A 19,876-nucleotide genomic window follows, 5' to 3' on the forward strand; every position below is an offset into this window, starting at 1 on the left:
AATGAAACAGAAAAGGAAAGAAAGAGGCTCACATTAGGGTTTTACGATAGAAATTAATGACAGAATAACGACGGAAAAATTCTGTCTCAAAATTCGTTGCTAATTAGCGACGAAATCACGACAGAAAAATTGTATCGCTCATCCATCGCGAAGTTGCGACATAAATTTTTTTATCGCTAATTAGGGACGACTCATTTTCCGTCGCTAATTCCATCCCTAATTTCAATTTTGAGACAATTTTTTTCCGTCGCTAATTCCATCCCTAATTTCAATTTTAGGGACGACTCATTTTCTCTAGCTAATCCGTCATAATTTTGTGACAGATTATTTTCGTTGCAAACTTTCGTCGCTAATTAACGTTTTTCTTGTAGTGTTAGTGCCGTCACCCACACTCCATTGTGCATGCTCTTCTAATATGGATAGTGCTTAAAACACTTTTCCAACCACAGGATAAACCGAAGTGACTCCAACCATACCACATATTGGATACCTTATGTTGGTACTTCACTGTAACTAGTCGAGCCCAAGAGTTTTGTTTGGACGCCACAACCCGAGCCAACTTTGAGAGGAGCTTTGTTAAACTCCTCAATCCTTTTAATATCGAAGCCCCCTTCGTGAATGGCTTTACAAACACCCTTCCATGACAACAAATGCATGTGGTTACGCTGGTTTGGGACATTCCACAAAAGGTTGCAAATTAAGTGTTCTATTCTTGATTGAACTTTTTGTGGTAGCTTGTAACACATCATCCAATAAGTAGGATATGAACTTAATACTAATTTAATCAGCACTAAGCGTCTTGCCATGGAGAGAAGGCAGTCACATCATGCTTCTAAGTCATTGGTAATTTTGGACACAAGAGGAGCACATAATCTGAAGTAAGCTTATCTGTAAAGAGTGGCACGCCTGAATACTTGAAATGAAGCATATCAATCATCCACCCAAAGATGCGATGAATGGCTGGCCAGAGGAACATTGAAATGGTTGAACAAAGACTTCCTTGTTGATTAAGTCTCGAAACACTCTGAAAATGATGAAGAATATTTAAAAAATTCTGAAAACGATCTCTGTAAATCTTTTATAAAGAACAACACATCATCTGCATAAAAGGAGTGACTCCATTTAAAGGATTTAATGGAAGCAGGTAGCAGGAAGCACTCCACCTAAATGTTTTGCAAGAGACAGTAGACGTGAAAAGCATTTTATAACAAGGAACAAATAAGGGGATAAAGGGTCACCCTACCTAATACCCCTCGTGCTCCAGGATATATCAGAGAGTTCTCCATTCACCAAAACTGCAAATGCCAGTGTTGAAATGCACATCATGATCCTGTCAATCCACTTCTAACCAAATCCAAAAAAAAAACAAAGAGCTTTGAGGGAAGCTCCAGTCAACTCTATCATAAGCTTTCAATAAATCAGATTTGAACAAAACATTCATTCCTTTGCTTGACTCGAGAATGAACCATTTCATGGGCAATCATTATACTCACATGAATAGAGAGCGACCTTTTAGAAATGCAGTTTGATTTTATGAAATAATCCTTTGCAGAATACTACTCACATGACTGATCATGACTTTAGCGATTATTTTGTATATAACATTACAGAAGCTAATGGGACGAAAGTCCATCCTGCGAGAACCTACTACTTTGGGAATGAGAGAAATATGCGTAGCATTAATATGACGAAGAATCATGCCTGTATAAAAAAAAATCTTGATGTTCCGTCAAACATCATCATGGACTATGTACCAAAATTCCTGAAAGAAAAATACTGAGAACCTATCAGGGGCTGGCGCTCTGTCACCCTTCAGTTGAAAGACCGCAGTTTGGATTTCATCATAGTTAACTGGGCTAACAAGGATTTCATTTTTGGCAGATGAGACTTTAGGCTCAGTTAAACCTTCAAAGTCATGACTAACTTGTGTTAGCGAAAATAATGAAGCAAAATACCCGCGAGCTTCCTGCAACGTCTTCCCTGCTGTTGATCACCATACCATTTTCTTTTTCAATGCATTTAATAAAATTCCGTCAATGTTCTGCTTCACCTTTGCATGGAAAAACGAGTGTTCCTATCATCATCCTGAATCCATTGAACTCGAGATTTCTGGAACCAAAACATCTCTTCCATAGTAAGGAAAAGTTGCAGCTCTTCATGCAATTCATTGCACACATTAGCAGCCCGTAAATCACCAGAATCAAGAGAGTTTTGGGCCTATACTAACCGCTGCTCAATATTTCTCCTTCATTGTTCAATGCTACCCACTTCTGACTTTATCCAACTTAAAGGTAACAATATACATAGGAACCCCCTTAACAGATACCCCCCACGCCTGCTCAACAATGTGCACAACCAGGAAGCACCAGCCACATTCTAAAGAATTTAAATGAACTCTTAATTCTGTGCATGGAATCACTAACCTCAACAAAAACCCTCTATGATTCGAGATCAATGGAGGAATAAATTGTAAACAAGACTGCGGAAAAGTTTTGAGTCCACTTCATATTAACAAAGGTAGTTCATATTTGGAGTGGTTTATCCAAGGTTGCCAGAAAGGGAAATGAAAATGGGAAATGTCTTGGAAAACGAAAATGAGAAACAGGGTTTTTCATGTTTATGTGAAAAAGAAAACGTGAAATGAACCAGGAAAGGGATGGGAAACATTAAAAAAAAACTGACCAAACATGAGAAACATGTATCCCACAAAAGAGAAACCCTTGGGAAACACGTTTCCATACATTTGGAAACACTGTTTTCCCATTTAGAAAACGGTTTCCCAAGAAACGTTTTCCATCCTCATATAGTGTTTCCGGTAACCCTGGTTTTATCCCTAGATGAGTGTGATATTTTGGTAGCAGCTTTTGTATTGCAGTGTAACTATCAGAATTTAGGTCTTGGTTTCTCCCAAATTTTGTCATGGGATTCCTCAGTTTCTAAGGGATCTGAATGAATAAATGGGTATGAATGGTGATTAATCATGATTTACCCATTATCATAGTTCTCGAGGATAACCGATAACCATAACTACTATGTCAAAGTAGACTTTATCTATAAGTTCAACCTAAACGGACAGTATTTCTTAGCATATTGGACCATAAGGACCTTTGAAGTTTGGGTTGAAGGTAAAAGGATAGAGTCCGTTCAGGTGATGGGTCTGGTTCAAAACGAGTTCAGGTTCGGGTTCGGATAGGGCATGAAAAATGCTTGAGAATAAGTTGGATTTGGGCTCGGGTATTGTATGGTTTGGGCATAAAAACGGGTTCGGGTCAAAGCCAGGTTCACGTTTGAGTATTAATTGCATAGAACCGTTCTGGTTGGTATAAAAAACGAGTCAGGTGGAAGCCAGTTTTGTAGCCAAGAACTGATCCATTTCTTAAATTGTTCTGGGTTTTAGACCTGGCCGAGCCAAGGGCTTATCAGCATTGGCTCATATCTCATCTAGTCAGCTCGAGACATCAGTTCGGGTTGAGTATGCTCCACCCAGTTGCACCCCAAATCCAAGGGTCAGAGAGAGAGAGAGAGAGAGAGAGAGAGAGAGAGAGAGAGAGAGAGAGAGAGAGAGAGAGAGAGAGATTGCAAATCCAACCATGCAGATGTGTTCAACATGGTGAACTTGCTCAGAATCGACTTTTGGATCATGTATTTGTAGCAAAAAAAATGATTTTAGAATGTTGAATATTTATGAAAATTCTGAACCGTTGGTTTTCAAACCTTAAAAAATCCTGCTTATGCGTCTTAATAAGACTATTCAAAAGTTCACACACACACACACACACACACACACACACATATATATATATATATATATATATATATATATATATATATATATATATATATATATATATATATATATATATATATATATATGAGAACTGGAATTTTTTGCAAATCCAACAATGTGGATGTGTTTGGCATGATGAATTTGCTATGAATCAACCATTGGATTGTGTATTTTTGATGAAAAAAAATGATTTTTGAATGTTTGAATATTTATGAAGAATATGAGCCATTGATTTTAAAGCCTTCAAAAAATCTCATTTATGCATCAAAATGGAATGATTCAAGAGCATGTTCTAATGAAACCAAGCATGTGGATCACATCCATATGATTAAATTCAAGAGAAAAGAATAAAAATTTCATGAAAATTGTGGTTCGCACATTGTGATTCAAGAGCATAATATATATATATATATATATATATATATATATATATATATATATATATATATATATATATTCAATTTCCTGATTTCTTCAGCCAAAATTCTCTCTATCCCTTACCTCTATAGTTTGATGGTTTCGATTTGTTTAGAAGAGTACTACCAAAACAAATTTGGCCCCTAAAGCACCAACAACAAGAATTCTGCGAAATTCAGCGAAAGATTCAAGTTAGCATTGCGGAAGCACTGCTAAAACCCTTCTAGAATCATTTAAGAACCTATAAACCCTATTTTATATTTTTAGAACCACTTAATTCTTCCCTGAACCCTTAAGATTTCTTTCTGAATTTAAATTACGGTAATTTTGCCAAAATTTAATCCAATTTCACCTCTACACAGGAGAGGTTATGTCAAAATTTTTATAAATATTTTTGAAACTTAGAACTATTATAACAATAGTTCTGGCAAAATTTTTATAAATATTTTTGAAATTTAGAACTATTACCGCAGTAGTTCTAGCAAAACTTTTATAAACATTTTTGAAATTTTGAACTATTATAACCAAATATCTGGCAGAAACTTTATACACCTTTTAGAAATTTTGAACTATTCTAGTACTAGTTATATAAAAAAAATTGTAAATATTTCACAAAAAAATTAATTTTTATAAAGGAAATTCTGTAAAAAAAATTCAAAATCCATTTCAAACAATCGAGTCATTTTTCAGAAAAATCTTTATTAAAATTTTTATGATGAAAAATCATGTCAAAAGTTTTATAACTCGAAATCGAGTTCAGGACCCTTTTCGAATATTAGAGTTATTACAGAGAAAACTCTATAAAAAAATTATAATAATAAGGACAATTTAAAATAGCTTTCAGTTTTTTTTTGTATAAATATAATAGAGGCCCTTAAACGGATTTTTTTTGCAAATTTATATAGGGCAAATGCAACCTAAAATTTATAGAAAGAAACAATTTAAGATAATAAATTTTTTTACCAGAATAAATTGAAATACTACTAACACTGGTTGTTTTGCCCTACCTCGATACACTAGTTACCATATAAAAATCAAAGTAAGTTATTATACCAAAAACTCATAATTTAAAATATTAAATATATTTTGAATATTTGCATCAGAATTGTAGATGTGAATTTATATTAGCATGAACAATTGCATACCCTAATCTATGTTCACATACTTTGAACAATGTTTTCATACATTAATTTTTGTTTGCATGTATCGATTCAGGTTACTATACTTGAATGCTTGTTATAAAGATTGTTGTTCAATATTGAGATTAGAGTTTAATAAAACTCTGCAAACTTTGAATTAAAATGCCTGAAATTATTGTTTATGAAATAAATTATTATGGTCAAGCTATGACCATGATTCAAGCGACCTTTGTTTCCATGAAGCATGTCGATAAATGTATAACATGTGATTATTGTTGAAAAGTATCATTATATTGATTTTTTTTATATACCAATTATTAAATAAATCATGCTTACACATAATCTTAAAGTAACATTAAATGGGCTAAGTACACATGACTGTAATTGTTACCTCATGATGACACATGAAATGTTAATTTCATTAAAAATATAACTCTTATACCTATTTACAGTTGACCTACCTTAGAGAGGATAAGTGGTACAAGCCTCGAGTGACATATGAATATTTTTTGGAGTAAGGTGTTCCATGGGTCTTTAGTCACTCACAAGTTTTGGAAACCGGGGTTAGAGTTCTCCCCAACTTTTGCAGTAAGTTCAGGATGCATTCTAATAAGTGATTAGTGATTTTTGAGGAAATTTTCTCAGTTACAAATTGTTCTCTTTGGAATCCATACAACTAGTCATTTGGGGTAATTAAAATATACATGGCATAATAAACCCCCAAATAGTCCCAGCTGTACGATGAATAGTGGCTTGCGAGTACCTACAAAGATAATAAATATGAAAACAAAAGCCCTTATATTTGAATAACTACTTGCAAAAAGGCGGACAATGCCATTGTTATTAAATACATGAGTTGTTATTTATATTAAATGCATGAGTGATTATTTGCATCGTACTAAATACATGAGTTATCATTTGCTAAAATTATATTAATAGATCTTTGTGCTTATTTTTGCAGTAGGATACCTAGCATCAAATGATAAGCTTGATATAATCTCAATCTAAATTGCACAAGTAAAGTTAAATAATGATTCTTAAATATGTTTTGATATTTTAAGTTACCTAAAATTGATATTTACTTACCAGGTTATCACAAGTCTGACTTTGTGTTATGGAGAAATATAGGTCCAGGTATGAAAAACCCTACACTATAGTGGATAATGGACGTGAGTGACATTGAAGAATCAAGATTTCCAAGATCACGGGAAAACTTTAGGATTTTTATTTTTCAATCCTAAATGTTTAATTGTCGAAACTTTTGTAAATGACTTTATATATAAAGCATGTTTAACTACTTAAACTTTTGCAAATGACTTTGTAAATGAAGCCTGTTTGAATTAAATTATGCCATGATTTATACTCTGGTTCCTAGAATGTAACCCGCTAGAGATTTTAAATCGAAGTTTGAAATCATTTTCGCCATTTATTTAAAAAAAATAATATTTTTACATATTTTTTAAAGGTTAAAAATTTCAGAGTGTGACACTTGTATGGTGGTACGGTACCACCATAGCTTATAATAATACACATTCGATTAAGATAGAATCAAGGGTCAAAAGCAAAATTCTAACCATCGAATCATGTTTAGCATGTTTATTTATTTTTTGCTTGTATTAAAATTGATTCGAATATGATGTTTTATACTATTTTAAATCATCATTATTTTTATGAATTGTTAACTTTTGGTATCTTAAAAATGAAATCTTATAGTGTACTAGACATGATAAAACCTTCTCACATTGAAGAAGGCTTAAGAGGCAAACAATTGGCTTGAGATGAGAAAGTGTAATTCGTAGAAGAAAATAGGATTTAAACTAGTGAATATTTTTAGACAAGTGAATTTATTTGATTTCTAAAGTTTGAAAATTTTTCAAAGGATTCGTGTGTGTGTATTATATATATGCGTTCAATATTGTTTTTTTTTTCTGCCTGTCTATTATATGTACAATCTATATATTGCAAAAACATTTTCCAAAGCTTGGTTTCTACTAAAGAAACTACCTGCATCACATATGTAAGGTTAGATGTATAAAAAGGGCAGAAAAAGTGAAAATTTGGATGTTTTCTATTAATCGCATGTACAAACAACTAGCAAATTTGTATTTTGCTAACTAGGAACCCTTAGTAAAAAAGTAATAATTTTTATTTTTTAATGTCTTCTACACATCTAGATGTGATCTGCATGTGTGGGTTAGTAGAAATTGGTGCTTGGATCATGTTTTTTTAAAGGCATGCTAGGGCTCAGTTATACAATGATATCATTGGGATTTGAACCTGCAAAGACCTAACACAAGGTGACATGCAATAGATTCTCCTACCAAACAAGTGGAGGCCCTGATGGTGCTTGGATCATGTTTTTTTGGAAGATTTTTTTTTTGAAGAGATGCTTGGATCATGTTGCTCCAAAGTGTATGTAAGATTTTGTGGGAGTTAAAAATTAATGGCTTGCAATGGAGAGACAGAGAGAGATGTGTTCATGAATGCAACTTGCCTAGTAGTGGTAAAATATTCCTTTGGGAGAATAATTAGCCTCTGTTTGAGTCCTTTGTGGAGGAAAGCCACCCTGAGGACTTGATGAGACATGGTGAGACATTTTTCAAAGCAAATGTGATGTGACACCCCAGATTTTCAAAACAAAGTTAAGTTAAAAATTTTCATGAATTTCTTTTTTTTTCTTTGCAGTGGAACTTAGAAAAGGTTTTAGCAGCGAAAATGGACGATAATGAGTCATCAGTTTTAGAAAACTTTGGACAATTCACAAGTATGTGGCTAAGTACTCATTGACCACCAAGGTGTTTCATTTATCAAAACAACATGTTTATTACAAACATCACTGCTTGGAAAAGCAATATTTAGTTTTATAGAGGAAGCAATACAACACTGTCTAGAGAAACCCTGGAACTCAATGCTCCCATGCTCCACATATTGCATCGCAGGTTCAATACGTGTAATCCCTATTAACTGGGTCAGAACCATTTTTGATCTGGTAAGAAAGCATTCATTCACACATTTAATCAAGTATCAACTCATGAAAATGCACAGACCACTCAGGATCACAATTCACAACAACGACGCTCAAGTCTCCATGAGTTAGCATATATCACGAAAGCCTCCTCAAAGCTATGATTGAGTATCTCGCTTAAGTCTCTATGACTTAGCGTATACCTCTTCAGGGCCTCATTTGGGATGTCAAAACTCAAGTCTCCAAGACTTGGCACATCTGTATCCCACATATCTAAGTGCGAGCTCCTCGAGCTTAACTTAGTCGTGCTGACACAACATGAGTCTTTGCCCTATCAGTCCAGCAGTATACCGATCATGACACCTTTCTCAAGGTTATACAGGGCTTGATAGAACAACATCCATTCACTCATACATTCATCTATCACTAAACCTAGAACTAATGCATTGTTCCAATATTAACCTATTTACCATCTAGTACACGAGAGAAGCTAGAACTTTAACATCAACATGACATTATGAATGCTTATTATTCTATATATTTTAGATACCCCATAGGCTTGTTGAAGTTGTTCATGGTAGGACAATAAAACTCATACCAGGATAACCCTATTAGGCTGGTTTAGATGCATCATCTACTGCAGTAGTTGGGTTCAATCCTTAGATATTTAAGGATAACCACAACCTCCAAACCTCCTTTGTGATGGGAAGTCCCTTGAACTCTTTGATTCATAATCAAATACATGTCACTCACGGTTATACCATCACCGTCTGTCAGAGTGAGCAATAGTTCTGATGGGGTTCAATGGTCTAACCATTACTTGTCAGATATTTGAATGCCATTCAGGCAAGCCAGTGCATCTTGCACTGAAGAAATATGTACCCGACCCCATTCAGTATTCTCAAGCATGGTCCAACCATAGGGTTCTTACGACATTAAGTTTTATTCATATGCATGTTTGTCTTTGCTCTCAGCATCTACGACCATCATGAGCACCTCACCTCTCTTGGGTGGATATAACACTCAGGCTCTCCGACCCTTATGAGTTTAGTTGTGCAATAATATTTTTCATGAGCATGCATATGACACGGTTTTAACAGATTAATTGCTTGGCGTATGTCACCACAACAAGCACTTGGCCTAGTCAAGGTACAACAACTACTCTGGCTCTTTGGTCCTTACGAGTAAAGTGCCCTTACATGCGAACATGAAAATGAGCCATTCTGGCAGCGTTTCGACAATAGGGCATCCTCATGCCATTCAACCGATTCAGACAATTCTTTTGCCAACCATTTCAACAACACTTCCCTTGCTTTGACGACAGAAGTGTAATGACTCTTTCTACTTTGCAGAAAGTACTTGACAAAATTTTAGTAGCACCTCCTATGTATGAAGGAGTAACATACTACGCTCTTTCAGAGCTTGTTGAGTTTCTTTAGAAATTTCGACAATATTTCTTCTCTTTGACTAAGAAAGTGTGTATTTTTTTAAGCTCGGTGAACATCTTTTCAGAAATTTCAGTAGCATTTCTCCTATTTGATGAAGAAATCACTATGCTTAACTCGAGGATGGATGCACACCGTTGTGAGTACTTCACATCCATCTAGGTTCATTGGAACCTTGTGCCTTAGTCAGACCATACACAAGTGACTTATGTTTTTATAAAAAAATAGTTTTGCACAAAAGTAAAGCCTTTTCAATAAGAGCTTTTTTTGTCAAGCAGAATCTTGATAAAGAAGCAACATATGGAATCACATCAGCAATTTGGAGTTGATCTCTATTTAAATGCTCATTTATGCACACTATATATAATATAAGCAGGAGCCTGTTCTTTATAGTGCGGCAACATAACTGAAGACAAATTTAATGTTTTTCAGAAGAAATCGAACTAAATAACTTGCAGAAAATAAATTACAGAAAGTAGGAGCCTTGACATCGTTCAACGCAACGATAATCTTAAATGCATAATTTAAATTACAGAAAGCAGGAGTCTTAACATCCTTCGATGCGATGATAATCTCAAATATGTATACTATAATACGTAGAAGCTTTTATCATAAATATCCAACGATAGTCGCAAGGAGACACACATGAATACCGAAGTGTCCCAGAAGACGTAAACCAATGATTAGGTTCAGATACTACTTCAGAACATATATGATATATATATCATAACACAATTCAAAAAAATACTTGAGAGAGAGTGATCGGTGAATCAAACTTACTAAGATACGTAGCAGTGCTCTAACGAGGTAGTTGAGGCACTCCTAAGTCATGGCTGTCACATCCTTTACGTTCGGTACAGTAACAACTAAGAGTGTCTCTTGAAGTTTTCAATGGAACGACAATCTGACGAAGTCTAGACCAAGAACTGGTTTGGACCTAGCTTAGGTCCAACTGGGTTCGAACCTACCTCAACTAGGTTATGTTTAGTCGGATGGGTTAGGTTTAGGCAAGGAAAGGGTTTAGAAGATCAAGCCGACATGACCAAGGGGTCATGTTCAAACTGCGTTAAGTGGGTCCAAGCCGACCTTAACTAAGCCAAGTATTGGTCAAGTGAGTTTGACCTAGGCTAAGACCAAAACCAAAGAGAAGAGAGAAAAGCTAACCTGCTAGATCAAGTGTGTCTTGACCAACTGGGATCAACCTGAGCTAAGCAGATCCAAGCTCACTGAAAGTGGACTTAGGTGGGCTAGGCTAGGTAGGAAAGGTTTGAGAGAGAAAGAGGAGAGAGAGGGAGGACTAGATTTTTTCTAAAAAAGAGGGGGTCTCTTCTTATTTATAGGCAAAAATATGGATCATGGATCCACATAGGGTCTGGGTCTGATCCAAAACTCCTTACTTGATTCAAGATCCAAACTTAGGGATAAAGTAACAAAATGACTTCTATATCTCTGTAGGGCCCACCTAATTAATTTCATGAGATATTTTGTGGGTCTCATAAGATATTTTTTGAAAAATATTTTCGTGGGGCCCACCAACATTTTTATGGGTCCGGCAAAAAATTTTGGTTTTCGGTGATTTTTTTTTCAAAAAGTTTTGAGTACGCCATTATCTTTGTATCGACGAAACTAAAAAAGTTGGCTCATACAAATCTTCTAATTTTACTTACAGAGGAAGTTATGGCTCCCTGACAGTTTGAGCATATATTCGCGATGATACGTATATCCTAAGTATAACTGGTTCATTGAAATCAATTTGATTCACATTTCGGGTTCATATGCTATTTTCATATGAAAATGCCTTATGAATTTATTCCAAATTTTTACTGAAAAATTGCAGGTCAAACATGTGAGGTAAAAAAGAAACGACGAAAACAACTTTTCTTTGAGATAGACAGACCCACAATATTTAGTTGAAGTTTTGAAGTTTTTTTTATCTATCCCACTTAGGGCCAACAATTTTTCTCCTAATTATATGGGCATCAGGCATCTGACATTTTTTATGTAGGGCACATGTTTTTTGGAAATAGTAAAATGAAGACCTAGAGTTAGGGCTTAAGAGGTTAGGTACCCATCCCATTAGGGTATACCCAAACCTGCCCAAATAATTAAATCGTGGTTATGGATCACGACAAATGGAATCCCAGACTCAAACCTGTATAATTTCAAAATTTTATTTTTATTAAATACACATAAAATACTCAGGTGAGGTCGAGTTGGGTACCCGACAAAAATCATGACCCAAACCCGACTCATATATTACTCAGGCTAGGTTCTGGTATGACTTGAGTATTATTCAGCTCAACACTTTCCATGCCCGTAGCTAAGAATTCATGTTTGGATTAGGTTGGGTACCTGATGCAAACCCAACCCATTGAAAGCCCTACCTACAGTTACCGTATCAACAAATTCATCACCGCCATTGATGTTAACATGAGATCTTTATTTGATAGTTTTCAAGAAGCTTGTGACCTGTATCAAGAAATTCACAAAATTGAGGCTACCTTTTTTACTTAGTGGCAAAAAGTAAGCTCCTTGATGAGATTTTCCTTACAATAAAAAATTGGACGCTCTTGCCAACTTGCGGTGTCTCACTCTCAAGATTGGGGTCGTTTATAGGTTGTGTTTGGACTGGTCTTGACTATTTGATCCATTATAATCAGGGTTTTGTAACAAAGAACGGGGTCTAATTAACTATCTAGATTGGACATATTAGATCATATACACTCGAGTATGGATTATGATATTTTATACCAAACTTAGGTCCAACCCAAGTTTGGATTAAGATTGGCAACTTTTAAGCAAGATGTCAGGAATCATTTAATCAAGTTCTACAAGCACATGAAGAAAAGAGCTTCCAAGAGCATGAAAGACAATGAAAAAGTGAAGATATCAGTTAAAGAGGTGTCAGAAGAGTCTTTCCAGCTACCTGAGTTATGGACAATTATACACCTTTGTGATACATCAAGTTAAACCTATATTTGTAATTGGATAAATCAAGTTAAACTTTGTAATTGAATGGATCAAGTTATACTTTAGCTGTAACTTTGTAATGAAGCCCACATTTTGAATGCAACTTTGTAATTTTTAAACTTTAAGTTATTTGATTTCTTACAAATCAATTGTATTTAGTTTTATGTTAATCATATTGACTTGTTTATACATAGATAAATAGTTTTGCAAAATTGTTATATTTTTATCGATCAGTAGGATTTTCATAAATATACTTCACGAGATTTTGAAATGTAGATGCGAAAAAGTATGATATATGCAAATAAGTTGAAAACAGTTGCATGTTGAGGACAAAAGACAAAAAACCTAGATTATGAAAAAATAATCAGGTTGAGGACCACATTGGGTTTATATATGATTCGAGAAAATATTTTGAAAAAGATAAAAATATCATATATTTATCATAATTACATAAATATTTAAGTACTATATTTGCGATATAAGGCGATTCACAAATAACATTATGCGAGATCAAGCAGTATATGCAAATAAGTAAGATATTTGCAAATTTAGTGGTAAGCGGTAAATGGAGTTTCACAAATAAATTTATGCAATTTCTGAAAGTATATGCGAAAAATAGAATATTTGAGAATTTAGTAATAAGTTTCACAGATAAATTTATCTGATTTCTAAAAGTATATGCAAAAAATAAGATATTTGTGAATTTAGTAGTAAGTTTTATGTGATTTCTGAAAGTATATATGAAAAAGTATTATATTTACGAATTTAGTGGTAAGTGGAGTTTCACATATAAATTTATGTGATTTCATGAAAGATATGTAAAAGTGTAGCATATTTTCAATTTTGGTGGTTCCAGTTTCACAAAAAAATCATAAATAAATTTATGCGAGATTGTGAGGTCTGCATAAAAAATGCTGCGATTTTAGATTTAAGTGAGAGTTGGACCTAGCCGATGGATAGTACAATTTTATCGCAATACAGCCTCAATTCGTAGTTGCGAATGATAAAAGGATTCTAACGATGTTGAATATTTTCTATTTTGGACAAACACTTCCTTTCTTATCTCCTCTAAAACGTAGGGGGAAAAGTTGCCACCAACCATCAGTGACTTTCTCCTTGGTAAATTTACTGTGTATGCGAAAACACGCTTTAGCTCATTTTTTTCAATGTAAAATTCTATAATTTTGAGTCATGTAATTTTGGTATATCGTGAGCCGTTGGTTTTTGAAGCCCTTAACCTATACGTTGCAAAAACATTATCCAAAGCCTGGTTTCTAGTAAAGAAACTCCATGCATCACATCTGTAAGGTTAGATGTATAAAAAAGAAAGTAGGAAAAAAGTGAAATTTTGGATGTTTTCTTTTAGTCGCATGTACAAACACTGTGGCTACCCTAATGGGCAAGGAACCCTCAGTAAAAAAATGAATATTTTTTTATTTTTTAATGTCTTTTACACGTCTTGAATCATGTGTGTGTTTTTTTGAAAGGCAAGCTGGGGTTAGTCTGATCTCTACCAGTTATACAATAATATCATTGGGATTTGAACTTGGAAAGTCTCAACACAGGGTGACGTGCACTAGCCGCTCCTACCGGACCCGTGAGTTCTTAGATCATGTTGCTCCAACGTGTATGTAAGATTTTGCAGGAGTTAAAAGTCAACGGCTGTGAGAGAGAGAGAGAGAGAGAGAGAGAGAGAGAGAGAGAGAGAGAGAGAGAGAGAGTGGAGAATAATTGGCCTCTGTTTGAGTCCACTCTGTGGAGGAAAGCCACCCTCGTAATGAAGACTTGACGAGAGTTGGTGAGGCATTTTTCTAAGCAAATGTGAGGTAAAAAAGAAACGACTAAGACATCTTTTCTTTGAGATAGACTGCACCACAATATTTAGTTGAAGTTTTGAAGTTTTGTTTTCTTTATCTCACTTAGGGCCAATGTTTTGCCCTCTAATTTCAAGAATGGGCATCAGGCATCTGACTTTTTTGATGCAGGCTACAGGTGTTCTGGAAATCGCAAAACGCAGACCTACAGTTAGGGCTGTTAACAGGTCAGGTACCCAACCCATTAGGGTAAGTTTGTGTGTCACGGAAAATGACTGTTTTCTGCGGAAATGCATTGACTGGCATGCGTTTTTGCAGGGCCCACCGTGACAACACAAACAGCAGAAATGGCTGTTTTTGTGAAAAAACCTTCGCTAGGCGTGCCAAAATACACGTTTGAAGTGGGTTTTCTGTGAAAACGATTCCCGTGGGGAAGGGGGTCTGATTTCGTTTCCACGGCAAGGGTTCTCACGGAAGGGGGTGCCGCGATGGGCGTGCATTTCGGCGGGGCCCAAAATAACAAAACAAACATGGAAACACGGATTTGCCTCGATCTTCTAGGAGTAATTTTCAACGCCTACCAAACCTTTAGTTGTAGTCAATATTCAATATTATCCTACCAGTCGTAGTCGCAATTTCATTGTGAATATCTAATACCTTTCATTGATGATTTCCTCTCTTTTTTTGTCGAATAAGGATTAAAAGATCCAACTAAAATAAGAAGGGATTCATTCTATAAAAGGATACATTAATTTTGCAAATGTATGGCTTTCATCAATGCTAGCTTAACTTTTGCCCACAAGAGCTCTTCTCGTCTGATAGGGGCGACTTGTGAATGTCACCAACTTGACAGGACATCACAAGTTCAAAACCCACGGGTGGCTTCTCTTGCGGCAAGGTCCAAGCTGGGTGTATTCCCAGGTGGGGCATAGGGGACTTCAAGGGTTTTACCAACATGAGGCTAACCAATGTGCGGTCGGTGATGGGAGAGTTTTTTCTTTGGATTGTCCAAAAAAACTTAGCTTAACTTTTTCTTTTCTTTTTTCTCAAAAATAAATGGCGATATTTGAAAAGTGTAGCAGATTTGGTGGGTGTAGTTTGGTGCATTTAAAATCCAACCCCCCCGCCCTTGGTTTACGGTACAAGCTAAGAATAAATAAGCTTTAACCACTTAGTCCTGCAAAATATTCTTGATTAATAATGAAAAAAAACAGTATTTGCCATTTAGTACCCAGTAGACACACACATTTGCTCAATTATTTGAAAAGGAATACCCCTAAATGTGAAACTCATGTTTTCCCTATAATAGCTCGGGAATCGACACAAAAGATTTTCATAGTTACATGGCTTACTTGTAAGGAATCAACTGAAGGGTCTGTTGGTTTCCCAGAAAAAAACTGGTTTTTCCATGGGGAAACCGGCTGTTTCATTGAAAACGTGAAACAAACACACCCTGCAGGAAAATGGTTGGCCATCGAAGCACGGTCACCACCTTTTTCTATGACTTTTATTTTGATAGACTCATAAAATGGTAAAATCTTAGTAAAGCAATAAATTTCAAAATATTGCCTTTTCAAAATGTTATGATTTCTTAATGAAGCAAATACCTATAACACCGCCTAGGTGGGTAACACCCACTTGGGACGGTTACGGGAGGAGATGGACGTTACCCCCTCTCCCTCTCCCACGAATAGAAAGTGGGGAGAGGGAGGGGGAAACATATCCCTCAATAAGGAAAGCAAAGGGTGAGGGGGTAACCTCTGCCCCTTACCCATGGCTATAAAAGCCATGGGTCCCCTCCTCCTCCTATCGATTTTGGCAAAGAGGGGAGAGAGAGGGGACATCCAAAGAGAGAAGGATTCAGCGATAGAGAGGGAAGAGGAGAAGAAGAGAAGGCACAACAACAACAAGGAATGCCACCGCTGGCTAGGTAAGCGTCTCTTCCCCATTCCTTTGAAAAAAAATAGAGGGGGTCGACAACCATGCAGTTGCCGATGATTTGCAGGCACAGGGACAAGGAGGACCCTATCCTTGCCGTTCATATCAGTAGTGAAGGCAGTGAGGGAGAAACCTGTTGCGTGCCCATCACGATGAGGAGGCATGGAGGAGTCCATCCCTCTACCCTCACTGGCGGTTAGAGGTTTAAAGAAAAAGAGAGAAAATGCAGAATGCAGCAGTGCTGCCGCGTTTAGATGGACGACATGGGGGTGCCCTACAATAACTGCCAACAACTGTGAGGTTGCCGAAGCTGCACAATGAAAATTTGTCTGTGCTTAACAACAGACCGAGCCGAGTCAGGGGACGACTGGGATGACTCGATTTAGGCATGCCCAGACCGAGTCAGCATAAAGAAAAAAAAAAACACTTTTGACCGACCAAGTCGGGTCTGAGTATTTTTGAAAGACTAACTCGGTCTGAACAGACCCAGTCAGGTTTGATTTGCCTTTGGCAGACCGAATTGGTCTGAACATACCGAATCAAGTCTGTTTTCTTAGCATACGGGGTTGGTTGGGATAAACCAAGCCAGATCCATATTCGGGGCAAACTGACTCGGTCTGGACAGACCGAGTCGGGTCTACTTTTGGTGAACCGACGCAGTCCAGACTAAGTCGGGCCAATGATTGGGTTAGACCATCTCGGTCTAGACCAAGGAGGCCAGGTTCTAGAATATATATATATATATATATATATATATATATATATATATATATATATATATATATATATATAGTGTGTGTGTGTGTGAAAGCGGATATAGATATGTACATGAAAAATTGAGAAGGTAAAGACCTCAATTTTCCCAACATGAGTCAGATCTGGGTTTAGATCCAAACTCAAATCAGATCGCGTGTACATAAAGTGAATCCAAAACTAATTAGATCCAATCAGGTTTAGTCAAAATCCAAGTCTTTTTCAACGTTGACGCCATACTTGTGCCAAACCATTACGAAAATGTTTGTTAGGGTTATAGTTAAAAACTTAAATGATTCACTTAGGAATAAGAGTGGATTTGGATCTAGATCCAGAATTCAATCAAAAGATCTAGTTAAACTAAATCTAAACTATAGTGAATGCAAATTAAGTGTAAAGACAAAATGAATCGAGAAAAACTATATGAACTCAAGAATAGTTGAAGAGTAAAAATATCATTTTGCACTTAATATGCTCAATTAGTAAACGAAGCATAACTTTTTACCCCGATATTAGATTCAGGTGATTTTTGGATCCTTAGATTCTTCTCTTTGAGTAGGATCCATTAACATAAGATATGATGACAAATTCTGAAAAAATAGAGTCAGAGTTGGTCATTAAAACCTAGAGGTATCTTCATAATTTTTTATAAAGACAAGACTTGAAATGATGATATGGGATATTCATCTATTTTAGGTCAGAATTTGCGAAAAGACTAAGGTTATTCATTAGAGTTAAAATTTAAGCGTCCCAGGTAAGTGAACATTTGTAAATTTTTTCTTAGTTGAATAAAATATATGTTGGTTAGTTTTGGCATCCTGCAATATGATTTCATGTGTTTTAAGTATACTAGTGTTATTTTATTTTGAATGGAACAACTATTTAGCATGCTTAGGAATCCATGACCTTTATATTCAGTATGATGCTTAAATATTATGATACACGCTACAAGTTTTCTTGATATATGATATTATTTAAATTATAAATATATTTTATGAATAGACAATCATGGCATTATTGCATGTAAAATGTTGTTAAAGGCTTGTAGAGTTCTAGAGTCTCGAGATAGGACTAGTCCTGAGAATGTCACGTGTATGCCTTAGGAGAGGTATTGTAAGTGTCGTGACTTAGTAAGTGACTCTATGGTTGGATGTTATCCTTAATATATAACATGTAAATATGTGTTAAAAGTAGTAAGTAGATATACATTGATGATTGTATAAGGCACTAACTTTAAGAAATAAAAGTTGAAAGAATAATATGCATAGGATAACAACACAAAATATGATAAAAAACTCTACTAGGTGATGCATGGTCTAGGGCATTGCTTAGAAATTCTTAGGTGACTTTTAGAGATTAAAACATTGCCCACTAGACACATGTAGAATGTAGCATAAACTACAAAACTTTAGAGGCAGGTATAGCTCCTCGATACCTTGGGGGCAAGTATAGCTCCTTCAGTACCTTTGGGGTAGGTATAGCCACCCGAGCTCTTCGGCTAGCTATCGATGAACACTGTGTGGCTCCCAGCTTGCAATCAGCAAGCAACTGCAATACTTGTATCCATAGCCTAGGCCGGTTTTGACTATGCTGTTGTAAGTGGTTCATATGTCTGGCCAACATTATAGACTTTTAGTTGTTTACATGGATTGCTATGCTCAATAAGACTATTTTCAAAATAGCTGATTAGAGTAAACTATGAGTATCTACTTTGAAATTGATGATAGAGATATGATAAATGGGATAAAAATCTATAAACAACATATGTGTTTAGTTAGCAAACTAAATTAAGATTAAGAACTTAGAGCTCACAATAGTTGTAACGATCATGTCTAATTTGTAAATGAAAACTTACTGAATTGTAGACCTTGGTTATAACTATAGGTCGTATAAGAAGGATAATTTGAACCATCCAAGTGAATCTGTGATAACGAGTAATACGAAAGTCTACATAGTTGGTTATATCCTGAATTTATTGAGTATTTTATCTTAGCAGGTATGGACGCTGACAATAGTAATAGTCATGAGAGCGACTGAAAGAGTGATAGGGGTGCAAGAAGGTGAAGGCATCTTGAAGTCATTCACACAGACCAAATGCTCATTGTTCTCTCACTTTTTGTGACAATCATTATGGATGTGACTAGAGCAATCAAGAGTAATGACACCTCCCACTCCTCTCATGGCTCCAATCGTAGTTATAATCAACGACCAAAGGCACAGATTCGAAGCAAAAGAGGTAGCACTATCCCAACTACCGCCCATTGGGGGATCACTAGTGTCATGGGGATGTCCTGCCTATGAGAATGTCAGGAGAGGAATAATGAGAAACCACATAAGTAAGGGTAAATCAATGTGTTGTGTAAGTTATTGTAGGCCCCGTTACGACCACTACGGGGTAGCGCCGAGCAATGCTATACCTACCAGTAGCGAAAGAAGAAGTTAGGAGCAAAATAAAACATCATGTCATGAGGATGTTAGAAGGACAATAGTATAACAAGATAGGAGCACTAGCATCCTAGAAAAGAGATAAGTAAGAGGACTATCACAACTTCTTTGAGGCATGTCCCTACAAAGGATATGTAGAGGCGATATGAATAGGCATGCACACCTACATGCTTTTAGCAACACGATAGCACCATCACCTATGA

Source organism: Nuphar pumila, chromosome 15 (genome assembly GCF_984573655.1).
Source record: "Nuphar pumila chromosome 15, dmNupPumi1.hap1.1, whole genome shotgun sequence".
Classification (NCBI taxonomy): domain Eukaryota; kingdom Viridiplantae; phylum Streptophyta; class Magnoliopsida; order Nymphaeales; family Nymphaeaceae; genus Nuphar; species Nuphar pumila.